The sequence below is a fragment of the Pteropus alecto genome, unplaced genomic scaffold (genome assembly GCF_000325575.1).
Source record: "Pteropus alecto unplaced genomic scaffold, ASM32557v1 scaffold76, whole genome shotgun sequence".
Classification (NCBI taxonomy): Eukaryota; Metazoa; Chordata; class Mammalia; order Chiroptera; family Pteropodidae; genus Pteropus; species Pteropus alecto.
This window is the reverse complement of record NW_006443138.1, coordinates 27,257,102-27,274,692: the sequence shown is the minus strand read 5'-3', so window position 1 is coordinate 27,274,692 and position 17,591 is coordinate 27,257,102. Positions and strand designations below refer to the sequence as shown.

The 17,591-nt window shown below is 37.6% G+C and overlaps 1 protein-coding gene and 1 long non-coding RNA gene across 21 annotated transcripts in view; one reads left to right on the top strand and one right to left on the bottom strand.

Moving 5' to 3' along the window:
- PARP11 (poly(ADP-ribose) polymerase family member 11) overlaps positions 1-11,516 on the bottom strand; it is a 47,042-nt gene extending 35,526 nt beyond the window's left edge. For 4 of the 19 annotated variants that reach the window (XM_025041009.1, XM_015598391.2, XM_015598392.2 and 1 more), the window contains exon 1: positions 11,310-11,516. The gene's annotated coding sequence lies outside the window, so the exon portion shown is untranslated. Of the gene's footprint in view, positions 1-10,731; positions 11,234-11,309 lie in introns of those variants that run through there. The other 15 variants (XM_025041008.1, XM_025041006.1, XM_015598395.2 and 12 more) reach the window with 10 other exon arrangements.
- A 111-nt stretch (positions 11,517-11,627) lies between these two features.
- Positions 11,628-15,824, top strand: LOC112472304. Of its 2 annotated transcripts, none has more exons than XR_003043615.1 (3): positions 11,628-11,718; positions 14,768-14,959; positions 15,106-15,824. It is a non-coding gene; the product is annotated as an uncharacterized LOC112472304 (long non-coding RNA). The 2 variants fall into 2 exon arrangements; XR_003043614.1 differs by having other exon boundaries at positions 14,768-15,023.
- The last annotated feature ends 1,767 nt before the right edge of the window (positions 15,825-17,591 follow it).

Here is a 17,591-nt window from a genome sequence, read left to right as displayed (position 1 = left end):
CCTTCAAAGGTTATTTTTTTTCCCCTGCTTTAATTTTTTTTTTTTTTTTTTTTTTGGATTCTTAAGGAGGAAGATATGATTTGTGATATTTCTTCTTTTCCAATACAGGCATTAATTTATTTATAAATTTCCCTTTAAGTATTGTCTCAGCAGCATAGCACAAATTTGACATATTGTTTCCATATTTTCTATTTTCCCTTTTTTATCTCTTTGACCAGTGGGTTATTTTAAAGTATATTATTTATTTACCAAGTGCTTGGGAATTTTACAGATCTTTCCTTTATTAATTTTTAACTTAATTCCATTTTGATCAAATAGTACACTTTATATGACTTGGTTTCTTTTAAATATATTGAGACTTCTTTTATGGCCCAAAATATGGTCTATCTTGTTAAAGTTTCTCTGTGTAGTTGAAAAAAAGGGGTATTTAAGTTGCTGTTGGATGGAATGGTCTATAAATGTCAATTGAGTCAAGTTAGTCGATACTGTTGTTTTTAAGTCTACTAGTCTACTATATCATTGCTCATTTCTATCTACTTATTCTATCAATTATTGAGATAATAAAATATCCAAGTGTAATGGGATTTGTCTAGTGCTCCTTACAGTTCTGTTAGTTTTAAGTCATGTATTTTGAAGCTCTATGATTAGGTGTGTAAATGTTTAGGAATGTTACTGATTAACTGACCTCTTTATCACTAGGAAATGATGTTCTTTAACCCTGATAATACCATTATCTCTGAAATCTACTTTAACACGAATATACCAATTCAAGCCTTCTCTTGACTAGTGTTAGCACTGTATATCTCCTTCCATTTATTTTTATACTATTTTGTCTTTATAGTCAAAGTATGTTTCTTGGAGACAACTTATAGTTGAGTTTTGCTTTTCAATACAATTTGACAATCTGCTTTCTAACTGGAGTGTTTAGAGTATATATTGTGGCATAATTACTGATATACTTAGGTTTATCATCTTACTATTTGCTTTTTATTTGCCCCACCTGTTCTTTGTTCCCTTTTTTATCTTTTTCTATCTTCTTTTGGATTGAATACCTTTAGGATTCCATTTTTTCTTCTTTGGTGGCTTATTAACTATAACTGTCTATATATACTATGTTTATCTCTCCACTTTCCATGCACTCTAAAATCCACTCTAATTTACCTTTTCTAACTTCTGGCCTAATATCTCTCATCCCCATACTTAATTCTTCTTGCTGGGAGGAGAGAGAGAGAGAGAGAGCGAGAGCGAGAGCGAGAGCGAGAGCGAGAGCGAGAAAGAGAGAGAGAGAAGGAGGGAAAGAGGGAGGGAGGGAGGGAGGAGGAAAATAAAGAAAAAGGCACTTGCTAGGATCTCCAGCGAACTTCACATTGCTAAATTTTATGCATTTTTTATCAGCCTTCATTTTACTTAACCTCTCCTCCACATAATTTACCTTCTGTCATGAATTACTCTTTTCTTGAATTTCATAAAATCATACTCTCCAGATCATCTTAGATATCTGGCCATGAATTCTCAATCTCCTTTGAACCCTGACTTTTATTCGGCCTGTAATTTTTAGAACTCCCTGGGCTCAGTCATAGGCCCTCTTCTAGTCTTTCTTAGCATCTTCAAAACACAGTCCTCAAGAATTATGAAGTAGTTCATAGACATTTTCAGAGGAAAAATTAGTGAAAGAATTTGGTTCACATATATTTCCAAAGGTAAAATATAAAATTAATTATGACTTTCATGAATATCGTTATTTTCCTTGAAGTTACCAACTCACTATACTATCTCATTATATTCAGTCTGTGTTAATCAGTTCATATATGCTAGTATCTTCAGTAAAACCAAGTAAACTTTCACATCAGTTTCAAACAAAGCCCAATCAATTTGCTTTGTTGCTAAGGATAGAGAAGAGACTACAACTAAAGAGGCATTCCTCAACTAAAACAGGTATAAGTCTTCATATTGCCAAGAAGCTTATCAATCCAAATTTAATGCCCAATTCAGAAAAAACAAGCTATTGACAAAATTTCTTTATTAAATGACTCTGTTGGAACTCACATAATATCAATGGCACATGATATGGAAGGATAATTATTATTACATGAGTGTTTTAGTATATATTGTTTTAAAATTGAACTACTTATGGAGAAAATATGAATCAGTTCTTGTAATATACATAATATGTAATGAGACAGAAGTACTCAATAATGTTTTTTTCTGCTTATTAATGAAAACTCAGAGTAGTTTTCATTGTAGGGAATGATAGTTTTCATTTAGGAATAATACTTTTGTGAGCTGTGACAGAGGCTGAAAAGGTACAATACATTCAAAACTGACAGAACACAAGCTATACAAATAGTAAGAAAAGGTATTGCTCTTATTACTAAAATCTGTTATAAACGTGGAAGAATTATAAATCAACAATATGCCTCCTAAATGTAATTAAGTGTTGAAGGAAATAATTAAAATTGAATATCAGCAATCTTGACTACTCAAGAGTATATGCTGGCAGATGTTGTGGAAAAAATGGCAGTATTTTTTAAGATTACTCTTCCCACTCAAGTTTATTGGCTGTCAAGGAAAAATGTGCTGACAAAAGTTTCTGAAAGGAGGGATAAGAGAAAAACATTTATTTATACATACGAATGGCCAACAAATATATGAAAGAATGCTAAATATCATGAGCTATTAGGAAAATGCAAATCAAAACCACAATGAGATACCATTTTACACCTGTTAGAATAGCTATTATCAAAAGGACAAGTAATAACAAATGTTGGAGAGGATGCGGAGAAAAGGGAACCCTCATACACTGTTGGTGGGACTGCAAATTGGTACAGCCACTATGGAAAGCAGTATGGAGGGTCCTCAAAAAACTAAGAATTGCTCTACCATATGATCCAATAATCCCTCTACTGGGTATTTACCCCAAAGACTTGAAAACTCATATCTGAAAGTATATTTGCACAATGATGTTCATAGCAGCATTATTCACAGTGGCCAGGACATGGAAGCAACTGAAGTGTCCTACAATAGAGGATTGGATAAAGAAGATGCAATATATATATATACAATAGAATATTACTCGACTATAAGAAGAGATGAAATACTGCCATTTGCAAAAACATGGATGGACCTTGAGATAACCATGTTAAGCGAAATAAACCAAACAGAAAAAGTGGAAAACCACATGATATCACTTATACGAGGGATATAAACCTAAAAGCAACAAACAAGCATGTCAAACGGAGACTCGTTGACATAGACAATGGACTAGTGGTTACCAGAGGTGGGGATGGGGGAAGGTAGATGGGGTAAAAGCGGTCAAATATGTGGTGACAGAACATGCAATGCAAAATATATATGACTTACTGTTGAATTGTACACTTGAAACTTACTGGATTTCATTAACCAATGTCACCATAAAAAAACAAAACAAAACAACAACAAAAAAACTTCTTCATGATGCTAATAACACAAGAAAAGTCACTCTTGATTTCCAGAAGCCTGCTTAAGTGTATAGCTGAAATATATTAGCATCTCAAAATAACCTGAATCTACTAGTTCAAAGTCAAAATACTCGAGCTGATTATAAGATACCAGATTTTTCAGTCATCAAACTATTCTGTAAATTGTTCAACGGCTGAGTATGATTCCTTCCTAGAATCTGATGGTTTTCTTACTCATCAGAGAATGAAACTAATTTTATTATTGTGGATATACAAAGAATACACCCACGTGTTACAACAAAACACGAACAGATACTTTCCAGAGACTGAAGTAATCAAACAATGACTAAGAATCCATTTGCTCCTATCTTTCAAACATTCAGGCTGGTTGAAAGATTCATACCTATAGTTATTTAATATTACAGAGCACTAGGCATAGTCTTCAGGGATAAATCTTCCCATAATTTCTCAGTTTGCATTTGATCTTGATATTTCATAACATCTGACAGCCAGCAAATACCAGATGCAAATCTTGACAATCTATAATTATAGCATCAGGTTTCCTAATTTAGTAGAACTATAGGGTAAAAAAATCAAAGTGCACATCTAACCTACATCCTCAAGCTACATCCAGTTACATACTTTATAAGAGGCTGCAAAAATTTCATCCTTTTCAATGAAAATACAAACATTAATTTTTATTCTTTAAAACTGATGGTCTGAATGGATGATAGAAGTTTGAGAAACACTGTCCTAGGGATCTCACCTACTCTCATGATTTAAAAGCCATCTATTATGGGCTGAGGCCCAAACTGCAATTTCTAGCCCAGCCTTCTCCTGAGCTCCAGACTCCCCTAGCCAATTGCCTATTTGACTTTATTACTTGAATGCCTCATTGGCCCATTAAACCTAAAAAAGACCCCAAACTCTCGGTCTCCACCATCTCTCTCCTTTTCCAATCTCCCTATCTCAGTGAAAACATTTCTTTCCTGGCTGCCTGTGCCAGAAACCTAGCATTCAGCATTCTTTCTCCACTACCATCCACTTAGTTCAAATCACCTTCATCTCTACCCTGGACTACACTATACCTTCTAACGTGGTTTTCTAACCACTTTCTGATGTCCCTCTGTATGTTTTCAGTCGTTGCTGGAACAAATTACCACAAACTTAAACAACGCAAATTTATTATCTTATGGTTCTGTACAAGTTTCCATGGAACCCACTGGGCTAAAATCGAGGACTTGATTCCTTTCTGGAGGATGTATGGGGGAATCTATTTCCTTGGCTCTTCCAGCTTCCACAAGCTACCTATGTTCCTTGCCTTGTGCCCCCTTAACTATCTCCAAAGCCAGCAACACTGTATCCCTTTGACTATTCTTCTATAGTCACATCTCCCTCTGACTCATTTCTTCTGTCTCTATCTTCCAGTTTTAAGGACCCTTGTGATTACATTGGGCGTACCTGGATAATCCAAACTAATCATTCTATCATAAGTCAGTTGATTAGCAATCTTAATTTCCCTTTGCTGTGAATATAACATATTCACAGTTTCTGGGGATTAGGATATGGATATCTTTGGGAGGTCATTATTTGCCCTACCACACTCTCTAACACAACTCATTTTCCACACAACTTGTGTGTTTCCACACTACTTTTGTTTCCACATAATTTGTGTTTAAAAACACAAATATGTTCATGTTACTTCCTACTTAAAATCCTTCAATGGCTTCCAACTCCTCTAAGAATAAAGTTCAAAATCTTAAATATGTGCCACAAAGCCATGCATGGCCTAGTTCCTACTACCTATTGTCCTTGTCTCCTGGGTCAGTGTTCCAGCCACACACAGCTTCTCTCTGTTCCTGAAACATCTAGCTCCTTTCTGCCTCAGGGTGTTTGCTCCCACTATTTCTGTTGTCTGAATAGCTCTCCTGGCCTCTCATCCAACTTTTACCTGGCTAACTCTTGCTCAACCCTTCAGATCTCTGTAAAAGTGACTTGCACAGGGTGGCCTGACCTGATCTCCAAGTCTTGTACTAGCTCCTCCCATTATACATTGTCAGTGAACTCTTTCTCTTAGAGCTTTCACTACAATTGGACTTAAATGTTATTTGTGTAATTATTGGCTTAAAGTCGGCCTCCCTGCACCACACTGCAAACCCAGGAGGGCTGGGGTCTAGTCTGTTCTGTTCACCGCTGTAAACCCTGGGACTTAGAATTGACTGGCTTATAGTAGGTGCTCAATGAATAAATGAGTACCATCAGACATTATTTCAGAAGCAGGTCTAATTCTTAGAGGGTGAGCTGCATAAGCCAAAGACCTCAACATTCTGCTTGAGAGTTTTAGGCCAGGTTGGTCATATGCAACATATTGTCTCACTCCATCTCATCTCCATTACAAACATGTGCCTTTAGCCTTATCCCTGAAACCAAAAACTATTAGGCTAATTTCCTTGGCCTTCTGCTGTATCCACCATGCTAATCACGGGAAGGCCACATTATTTCTCTACTCTTGTTCAGGTTTTACACCACTAGAAAACAATTTTAAAAATATGGAAATTGGTGTCACAAAAAGGTTATGATTTTCTGCAGCTTGGGAATCTTTCCTTTATCTCTGACTCCCTATGACTTTCCTCATGGGTCCTTTCTAGACATTTTAAATCCTATGTCCTAAGTTAAGACTGGAAAGAGTATGTGTTCTGGAGCCAGAAAGTTCTAAACTTAAAACCTGGCTCTGTCTTTATTCAGAAAGTTCAGTGGAGGTAGACAGGGTTAAGAGGGTCAAATATGTGGTGACAGAAAGAAATCTAACTATGGTAGGTGAACACACAGTGTAAATATATATATGCCTTACTGTTAAAGTGTACAGCTGAAATTTATTGGATTTCATTAACCAATGTCACCATAAAATAAATAAGAAAGTTCAGCAAAAGTTGAGTCTTTGAATATTATCACTAAAAGAATGAGGATAATAATTTACTCATTCATACCTCACAGAAGTATTAGATATAACCTAAGTGTAGCATACTTTGTTTAGTACTGCCCCCAGCCACCAAACACTGAAATGTCACACTATTCTCTAAGCTTAGCTAACTCCAAGGTTAGAACAATTATAAAGAATGGCAAAAAGATAAAGATAGTATAAGAGCCCCTGATTCTATGTTGATCCTAGGAACATGTCTTCATGAATATTATGTTCTCTATAGATATTTCATTTCAAGAAACGCATCTTATCTCCATCCTCCCCCTGCCTACAACACTTCCATCCTCATTCTCTGAGGATACCCATACTGAGACTTTACTCAGCAGATACGCATCTTCTCCATTTCGCTCCACTTTGTCCAAACTGTACTTGCCATTCTTTTTTACTTTTGTGGACCATGGTCATTTTGCTTCCTTTGACCTTCCCGTAAGACCACTTCTATAATTTGAACACCTAGCTCAACTCTAACTTACTTTGATAAACCTTCCTAGTCCCCCAGGTACTCTCTGATATCATTTTCTCCCCCCAAAGTATATTGCAAGACACCTGAGGGGCAGGCTTTGATTTGATCCATGTGTGTAACCCACTCCATAGTGTCTAGAATGGTGTTTTATATGTAGTACTTTATTAAATATTTGTTGACTGAGTGAAATGGTAAATCAATGACTCAGTGAGTCTGGTTTAAACATACTAACTTTGAACTGTCAGAGGGACAACCAGTAGAGCTGTCCATCACCCAGCTCAAGAATGGGATCAGGACTAAAGATGTACATTTGGCAGCAATATTCACTAGAGTGATATCTGAAGCTATGAAGCTCACAAAAACAAAATGTGCTGAGAAAAGAAAAAAAAGCTACGTCTAAAACATTTCAGAGGTAAAAGATGACAATGCAGCTAAGTCAAGATTATAATTCAATGATAAATCATAGAAAGAACAAATCCAAAGGAGTAGTCTCAGGAAAACCAAAAAAGAGAGCTCTGAGAAACACTCTAAAGGCATTGCTGTTGCAAAAAGACAGAAGAGGTTGAAGATGCAAAGGTTGCCACTCTATGTGGTGATTCGAAAGGTTTTGATGCCCTCCTAGCAAGTAAGATGTTAGGGGCAGAAGTAGGGCTGGAGAAGCGGAGTTATGAGTAACAATGACCAAAAGTATAAGACTATTCTTTCAAGAAGTTTGAAAGAAAACGGAGATAGAATCATAATGCTAAGGGAGTCTGGAAGAAGCTGTGAATATAAAATAACAGAGAAAAAGGTGGCTCAGTGGGTAAAGCATGGCACCAGCACTCAACTGTCACTGTTGTTACCACGAAGCAACAGAATGGGTGAAGAAGGACGTAAGTACTGATCTAATTCTGATGTCTATTCACCTGCATGGTCTTGGGAAAATCATTTTTCCCTCCTTTGGCTAACTTATCAGATTATTCTAATAGTATGAGTTAATAAGTGCAGAGGAATTTGAGGAACTTATCATTTTCTATAAAGGTCTTATCATTGTAATAGATGGTTTGTAATCTTGAACTGATATTTGTCATTTTTCAATTCCCCTCATCAGTGTGACAGAGAGAAGCTGAAACTCCCTCCTATGTAATATTGATCTACTTATTCCAATCCCAGCAAAAAAGGATAAGACAATGACAAAGAGACAGAGGAAGGCAGGATAAAGTCAGGGTATATGGAGTCAAAGCAGTGATGGCAACCTCTCCAACTCCTTTTAACATATAATCAGTCACTTTCCTAAACTGGGGGACATTAGTCAAGGGCTACCTCCCCCAGGTGGATGGAGAACTTCCAAAAGCTCATACCAGAACTGAGTGTGCCTGCTGTTTCTGTCAATCTGGTCTGTCTTGGCAGGGACATTATGCTAACTTGGAGGTTCCTAGCCAGTGAATAGGCTTCAGCAAAATCATCACTGACCTCACGATTGTCTTGAAAAAAGAAAACTGTGTACTTAAATAAAGTTTTTGTAGCTCCTTAGTTATTGTGTTTTGGGTTTTTATGCCTAAGAAAATGCTGCAAGCTCAGTGGTGATTTACCACTCAAATCATGTCATGCAGACTTTTCACCTGGAAGGGGTGGCTGTCCCTGAATGTTACCATGGCCAGGGTCAGTATAAACACATTCGATAGTTTTGTTGTAAACATTTTTGCCACAAGCATTTTTGCCACACAATGAATTGACCGTAAGGCAATTTCGCTGTAAAAGATAAAAGAAAAATATAAAGGGGTATTAAAAAGGGCATAATGAAACATGAAAAATAACAAAATCAAAGATTTTATTGCAAAAAATGAAAACACATTGTCTTCAAAGTTTTTCATTCATAGTATACATTTTAATTGCTTGATTTGTCTCCTTGTTCAGCCTTGCACTTTTCTTTTTCACTACCATTCCTTCCTTCATTAACAGAAGCATCAGTTTCTAATTAACAAATCGGTAATTAATGCTAAGACTGTCGTGCAATAGTAGCTGCCTCTTTTATGTTTGCCATAGCTTGGTAAACTTGGTTTTGTAGGGAGGGCATGACTGTGCTCATTGAAAGATTTGCAAAACTGTTACGTTATCATATTCAAGTATAGTAGGCAATATGGCTAAGATTTATACGATATAAAAATGAGAGTACTGCAAGAACTGTCAATGAAGAAATGAAACCAAACTAACAACTAGCTTAAATATATTAAGTCTGCTGAAGGCACGTGACTCATCAATGGAGAAATGAAACCAAACTGTCAACAATGAAGAAGTGAAACCAAACTAACAACTAGCTTAAATATATTAAGTCTGCTGAAGGCACTTGACTCATCAATGGAGAAATGAAACCAAACTGTCAACCAGTTATTTTCTTTCATGGCGAAATTGTCTTACTGCCACTTAGTTGTGCGGTGAAAACATTTGCTGCGAAAATGCTCGCAACAAAAATGCTTGTGGCAAAAATGTTTATGGTAAAACTACCCAGAACCCAGTGTAATATTTCCTCAAAACACTTGTGGGTGGAATATAGTATCACACAGAAGGTATATTTGCAAGAGAAGGTATCTTTGCAGATCATAGGTGGCATATTAAGGCCAACAAAAAGATACAGGGAGAAACTAGGCAAAAGTCTTTAATTAAAGCAGTTTACAGTGACCTTCCTTGACACAGCAGAATTTATTCTCTCATTCAATGAAAAGAAATGATAAATAGTGATTTAAATTGATTGGTAATGTAAAAGTCATCAGCATTTATCTTTAGGATCATTGTGGGTTTTTTAAATCTTCCCAATTGTATTTGGCTTAGGGTAACATTAAAATTAATTTTCATTCCATGAGCACAGCTGGACAGACTATCCACATGCCTTTTGTAATAAAAGACACTACAATTACTAGAGAAATCGACACGCAAAATGTTGGCTGTCTTTTTAAAGACTGAACTGTCTTCATTGACAGCTGTCATATGCTCATAGGAAGAAAAACAGTATTGGTAAGTAAAAACAGTAGCATTAAGACATATTAAGGTGGTATGATAAGGGTTGAAAGGAGAAGCGGGATTATAAGCAGAAGGTTCACTACTATTAATGAAAGTTAGTCTACTGAAATCAAGCAGAATCATTAGGGTGATTTCAGGGAAAACAGCATTTCTTACGAAGAAATGAGATAATGATATAACAAACCAAATTTATGAGACATTCATTAAACCTTTATAATCCTCACAAACATACAAATGATCCAATAGCAAATGCTGATGTATATGTGATGGAGGAGGGAGAATAAACAGTGAGAGCAAAAGACTCTCTCTAGGACTAATCCACTTTTGTTAATTCAACGAACATTTACTGAGTGCCTACTATGTGTACCAGTAGTCTGAGGACACCAATAACCACTGTTACATGATAAACTGGATGGAACCATGTGCAACCAACAAATGTATACCAACGGACTAGTTTCTACTGGATAAAAACTTTAAAAATTAACGGAGTTAACTGATAAACTCTAATTTATCTGGAAATATATTCCAGAAATGGAATAAGTATTGATTACATCAAAGGAGTTTTTACAAGTATGCAAACAGCGTTAAAAAAAGTACATTCAGGCAGATATCTCAGTAGATGGGGTAGTTTCACATATTTAGTCCAACAATTTGCTGAAATGTGACTCTGCCATTTTCTCAGTCAACTCATAAGGTATAAACAGTGTACATTTTCTGTTACTAACCGATTGCAACTCTAACAAGAGATTAATGAAAAACGCTTGGCAAATACATTCCACTCGTTGAGGGCTGCACATTAAATAAATGTATAAAAGCAAAACAGACAAAAATACATGCAAACACAATGCATATACCAGAATCAGACAAGGAGAGAGACAAGACTTGCAGTTGTTGGAATGTTCCAGGTCATCAGTTCTGTCCACTGAAAAAGAAACATCTAAGAACTTCACCATCTAGAGGCTTAGAACATAGACTTATTCCCCAAGTTTTTTAAATGGCTGTCCACCAGGAAGGGAAAAGGAGTACTGACGGTTCTTCCTAGGTCCATTCAAGGCAAAGGGGTCGAATAGCTTTAGATGAGTGGGACTGGCAGGTACACTTAAGGCAAAGGAGTAACAGGTACGAAGCCCAGTAACTCCAGTTAGAAAGCAAAACACTAAGTTTTAAAAGGTGAGGGAAAGAAGGCGGAGAAACCACAGCAAGCAAAAGAAAATAAGAGGAAAGCAATACAACGTCGGAGAATTCATCGAACCATCTCCACCACTCTAAAAGGTAGGGGACTGGAAAAGTCGCAAGGGCCGGGATCCTGAGGTCCCGGAACTCAACAACCAGCCTGAAGCGGGTGACGGGGAGCAGTTCCCGGGAACCCACTCCCGCCCCTCTCCCATCAACCCCGCCCATTGGGTCCGCCCCATCCCGCCCGGCAACTCACCGGATTCGCTTCCCACATAACGGTGGCGAAATCGAGCGGAGAGAGCCTGGGGGAAAGGGCTAGCCGCGGGGCCGGGGTGTTGGGTTTTTTCCAAGGCTGCCTGAGAAGGAAAGGATGGAGAGGCAACCTTTACTCAGGCCTTCCTTCTCCCCCTCCCAGTCACAAGCCAGCGTCTTCGGACCACCGAACCTCCCGACTTCCGCCCGAAGCCAGCCAACCAGCGCTGGCCCCGCCCCGCCCCCGGAAACGCGCCCCGCCCCTGCCTCTCCCAGGCTCTGCGGGTGGGTTGTAGTGGGCGGGGCTTGGGAGTATCTGGATTGTAATGGACTTTAAACGGCTTCTAGTTCAAACGACCCTTCCAGTGCTAAACCCCACTGTAACATCCCCACCAAGTGATCCTCAAGCCACGGTTAGTTGTATTTCCTTCAATATTTATTGATCACCATATCGTTTGTGTAGTGGCCAGGAGACAGGCCTGGGAGTTGATCCCAGCACAATCAGTGGCATTTGGGACAAGCTTCACAATCTGACTGGTTCCTCATCTTTAAAATGGAGATGATAATAATATCTACGTAAGGTTGTAGTGACATCATTTAAAGCACCTAGCATAGTATTTGGCATACGATAAGAGCTAATAAATGACAGTTACTTGCCAGACACTGCTAGGTTCTGAAGTGAACAAGATTGATCCACATTGCAGTCCATGCCCCCATGGAGGTTAGAGTCTAAAGAAAAAAGCGAAAAGTGAGTAGATAACTAAAAAAGTGCAGAATGGCTTATAGGTATTACAGCAAGTACAGGGTTCTATGAAAGCACGCTTACCCGGGACAGGTTTCTGCTGCTTCCCTTCTCCCACAAGAAGTCTAAGCTAAGACCACAAGGATATTCTTCTAATGAAGTTACCTGGGTAAAGAGAGCTAAGAGAGGGGAAGAATCTTCGACGAAGAGAAGTGGAAGCTACCCATGGGAAACAAAAAAGAAATAGTTTGCTATAGATCCTTCTGGGATTTTCTATACCTTCACACATTAAAAGAAAAATTGACGAAAGAATACCTATATATTTAAAACCTGATATTTCCACTTAATATGATGTGGCCGTTCTTTATTTCAAATATAAATTTATTTCATCATTTTAAAGTCATCATTTTACAGACTCAACATTTCTTGGTTTGTATGTTACACATACATTTGAAAAAATCCATTGTGATAGACATTTAAGTCATTTTCAGTTTTTACTATTCCAAAAATTACAGCAATAAACATTCTTGTACTGACATTTCTGTATATTTGCCCATTTACCTCTTTGGAATTAGTTCTAAGAAATGGAATTTTTCAGTAAGAGATTATGGAAATTTCAAATTTTGATACATATTGCCAAACTACACTCAAAAACAGGGTGTAAATTTGCAATCTCTAAAATTTATCTTTACAAATGGTTTGAAGTAGGGATCCTCACTTTTTTTTACTTTACTTTTTGCCAGTGGTTAACCAGTTGCCACTTACTGAATAATTCATTCTTTCCCCACTACGTTAAAGTGCTACCATTAATCAAAAACTAAATTTGTGTGTATCTGTTTTTGAATACTCTTGTCTATTCTATTATCTATCTGCTTATTCCTACGCTATGCCACACTTATAAATATTATAACTTTGTAATATATTTGCTCTCTCATAAAGCAAGTCCTAATTCTTTTAAAATTTTCTAAATCATTGAGTCTTATTTAGAAACACATCTCTTCATGTCCTTTATATCTTTAAATACACACAAATAAATTCACATAGATTTGCACAATTCTTGTGATGTTTGTTCCTAGTTTATAGTTTTTGTTGTATTTTTTATTGCTCTAAGTTAGCAAAACTATTGATTTTTGCATATTTTTATTATATCCTACTACACTGTGAGGATGTCTTATTAGTTCTAATACCTTTTCAGCTGATATCTCTGGATTTTTATGTCGACAACCATATCACACACAGAGAATGCAGTTTTCTATCTTCTCGTTGCATTGGCCAAACCTCAGAAAATTTTTGAAGAATACAGGACAAGATAATGGGAGTTTAGTCTTTAATGCAGTAAGACACGCATTTGCCCCTAGCTGGTGCTAGATATTCTTTAAATACACTATCGTCTTTTAAAAAATTTCTTCTATTCCTAGTTTACTATAAACTTCTAACTGGGAGAAGATGTTAAATTTTATGAACTGTCTCTTAAACTCTATTACTATATTCATTTTTTAACCCTGACTTATGAGTATAATGAAACTAGTAAGTTTCCTAATGTTCCACCCATACTTACATTTTTGAAGCAACTCTGCTTCATTGTGTATTCATTGTTTTTCGAAAACACTTCTGAGTTCAATTTGTTAATCTTTCATTTAGGATTAAAATTTACTATAATTAATGAAATTGGTCCATTTTAATGGTGTTTTATTGTGATTGTCTTTAGCAAGTTTTGTTAAGTGGACAGTAGCAGTTTAAGTAATTTAGGAATAAGCTCTTCATCAAAGGTGGAATGGATTTTACAAAGCAAGTTAACTGGGAAGATTAGGACCAAGTCTTCAACCTTTTGTGGAGTTGGGCCTATAGGTCATTTCTTTGAAGCTTTTTGTTTGCCTGAGCTGGTGGTCAGAGGAGGGGTTAGGGAGAACCAGTTTGAATATATATATGAGGTAGATAAATTTTTAAGATATACTGCTATATCCCAAACTAATATGGAGGAAATGTATTTTATAAACCGAAAATAGTTGTGCATGTTTTAGTAATTTATTATTATTATTATTCTTGATGTATAACTGCTTAGAAAGCAAGTGTGGGAAAGGGCCTTAATGTTCATTTAGGCCTGGAGTTACAAACTGATGAGCTTTAGCACACACAGAGTTTTTAAAAGTTTTTATAAATGGATGACATTTTAAAACTGGGGCATTTTCCATTAAATAATGTGGATCTTCAGCTTTCCTTCAACACTGTATTCTCGTATGCCAACAAGTGGCCAAACCCTGCTGACCCATTTAGACTGAGAATGGGCTCTCAGGTTTACCTGAGTTACCTGACCAATATCTCTCATCCTTATTTAAATGATCTACCTGGGCCCTGGAGGTATTTGCGTTTGTACTAAGTATAAACCACCTCGTATTTTGCTAAGGAAATATAATGGATATGGAACTTCTAAAATATCCTTATAGAGAACACCTTCACTATACTCTCCCATATCTTTCTCAAGGGTATGGGCTCAATCATTGGGGTTCAACCTCTCAGTCTTTCAACGGATTACTCTCTACATGTAATGACTGAAATGTGACAGTCTGGCACTAGGAATGCTTCCTTCTGCATCATAGTCCCAGGCAAAGTTCCACAGAGTAGAAACTATGCATATGAACCACGGTGGCAGTTTTCACAGGAAGACCAAACAAATGCAAGACATTTTACTTTATCTTTAATGTTTTCTATTTGTGTTCCAGAGGGAGGTGTCTTAAACCCAGCCCTGAGTGATTGCAGCCCCCCTCCCACCTGGTGGATTTCATGAGCTCTTTGAATGCCAGAAGGGGCAGGAGGAAATGCCCCAGGAGAAAGGATGGTGAAGAAGAGGAGCAGAAGAGACCTATCACTGGAAAGCATGGAAATGATCAGTAAATAGGTAGTTGAGCTGCGAGGTAAATTTGTGAGGGAACAAAATCAATCTCCTGTAAAGACATTAGAAGGAGAAAGGAGAACCAAGTAAGTGGTGAGATGCAGGATAGAGTACACATTACCTATTATTTTAATATTATTTTCATATATTTTTTTTTAATTTTTAAAGGCCACGTTTCCCAGCCAGAAATGGGGAGCACTGGGAATTCATATGGAAGACACAGGCTGGGTTTGACAGAAAAGAGGAGTAGAAGACTGGAAGAAGGCGCAAAATAAGAGATGAGGGGCCGCAAGAGGGTACTGGAGTAAGGGAGAAAAAGCTGCATTTGTGCCCATTAGCCTTGAATATAAAGACCCAGCCTCAGTTCTGAAAAAGAGCCAGCAATGAGGCAGCCCCAGAATCAGCCCTACTGCTGAAGTCTGACACGTTAACAACCCAGCGGGAATTAAGAGGTGAAATCAGCAGATGAAACAATTGATGAAGCCGAGATAAGCATTCCTGGGAAGGAATTTTTCAAAAAATCAACATGAATCTGTAAATTTTCCTAATCAGGAAATATGACAAAAAATTAAATTCAACCGAAAAAAATGAAGTGCTAAATAACTCACCCACGCTAAATGGAAAGGCTCTATTGAAAATACCACTGATTATTAGTTTTAGCTGCTCAGGGAAATTATCTAGGCACAATGATGGGCATCAACATTCAGCTCACAGCAGCAGTCAAAAGCAGCAGCTGAGATGTGTGGCCATCCTAATTAGAGGATGGAGAATTCTGAAAAGGCTCTGGAGCTGTGACATTCCTGGCTGAGGTTTTCCTTCTAGGAATGCCATATTAGGGTTTTGGTCATCACATTGTAAAAAAAGGACTTAATAGGAATGATCCGGAAAGGGACAACAGAAATGACTTGGAAAAGAGTGTGAGAAGCTTTGAAGTTAAAAGCAGAAAGTAGGAAAACACTTCTAAAAGAAATCATTTTCAAAATTAAGAGAGAGAGAAGCAAGTAAAAGCCTAAAATGATGGTAAGGGCAGGCTGAAGGTGTACTGTCTGCGCTTAGGCCTTTACAGACATGTTGGGGGCTTTCACCTCTTCCTTTGGAGCACATCCGGCGAGGTCAAGAAATGACAACAGATTATCCAACATGAATTATTCTTCCATTTTTCATTGCAGCAAATATTTAGTAAGTGCCCTCCATGTTCCAGGTACTGTCTCTAGCCTTTTAGGATACATCAGTGAACAAAATAGAGAAAAATCCCTGCCTTTGTGAAATTTACAAGCTGGGGATGGGGCGGGTAGGTGGGCAGACCTTGGGCTGGGAGTGGGGAAAACAGATAATGTAATATAACAAATTAAGTGCATTGTATAATATGGTATAAAGTAATAAGAACTATAGAAAAAAACATAGATCAGGGTAAGGGATGCTGAGAGTAGTCAGAATATCCTCATTGAGAAGGTAACATATGAGGAAAAATGTGGAGGAGGTAAGGGAGCAAGCTTAATGGATATCTGGGTAAAGAGTACTCCATGCAGAGCGAACAGCTGGTACAAAGTTCTTAAGGAGTGTCTGTGTGTTTGGGTGTGTGTATTTGGAGAGGGGGAAGCAGGGGAGATGTGTAGGTTGAACAAGGCCTGGTACAACAATCAGCAAATACTTACATGGCACTAAATATGTGCCTGATAGTGTAATAAGCTCTTTGTATACATATATATAAACGAATATAATTCTCACAGCAACCCTATAAAGTAAGTACTCTTATTGCTCCCTTTTCTATGTAAGGAAACTAAGGCTCAGCAATTAACTTGGCCAAAGACCAAAGATCCAAACCTAGGTGCCTGGCTTTGGAGCCCGAGCCCCTAATCACTACTCTATGCCGTCTCTCAGTGTGCTTTCAACCTGTCTACTTCTGATTACCAGCCCTGATCACCCAGCTGCAATTGGAATTCAAGTACTCTCCTAGGATAAATTCATGTTCTTTTTAAAATGGAAGTGTTGCTCACTGCTTTATTACATATGACCCTTCCATGGCCCTTTGCTTTCTTCTCCCACCAATTCAAGAATTGCTCTTTTCTGCAAGTTCATCACTGGGGTCAGTTGTTTCTGCCCAGAAAACCAAGGAAATGTCTATGGATGGAGCTTTGGTTCAGCTTGTGAGGGGAAGTTGGGGGGCAATGGAAGGGTGCGTCCGTGGATTAATAATGCCCTATAGATCACTAGGAGGAAAGACAGAGCATAACTTGTGTTTAAGAACTAGATGTTGCCATTCCTTCTATTCCAAAAATCACTGTGTGGAGGTACATTTGTAACACGATGGTCACTAGCTCTTCTCATGCCTTCTGTGTCCTGTTCTCTCACAACACAGAACCTTTATACTAAAAGCCGTTGAATTACACACTTTAAATGGAGGAATTGTATGGTATGTGAATTTTATTTTAATAGAGCTCTTAAAACAATTAATTTTTTAAATAGATAGGACCTTGGCTTTTACCACTCTTGCCTACTTTCCTTCTGATCTCTTTCCTCCTTCACATAGCTTCAGGGAGCCCAGGAACACACGCAGAAAGATGTTCACTGTTCCTAGACTCCAAGGTCTCCACCCAAAGCGACAACTTTGTTTTGACTCTGAGGCTTACAGCATTATGCCAAGGAAAATAAAT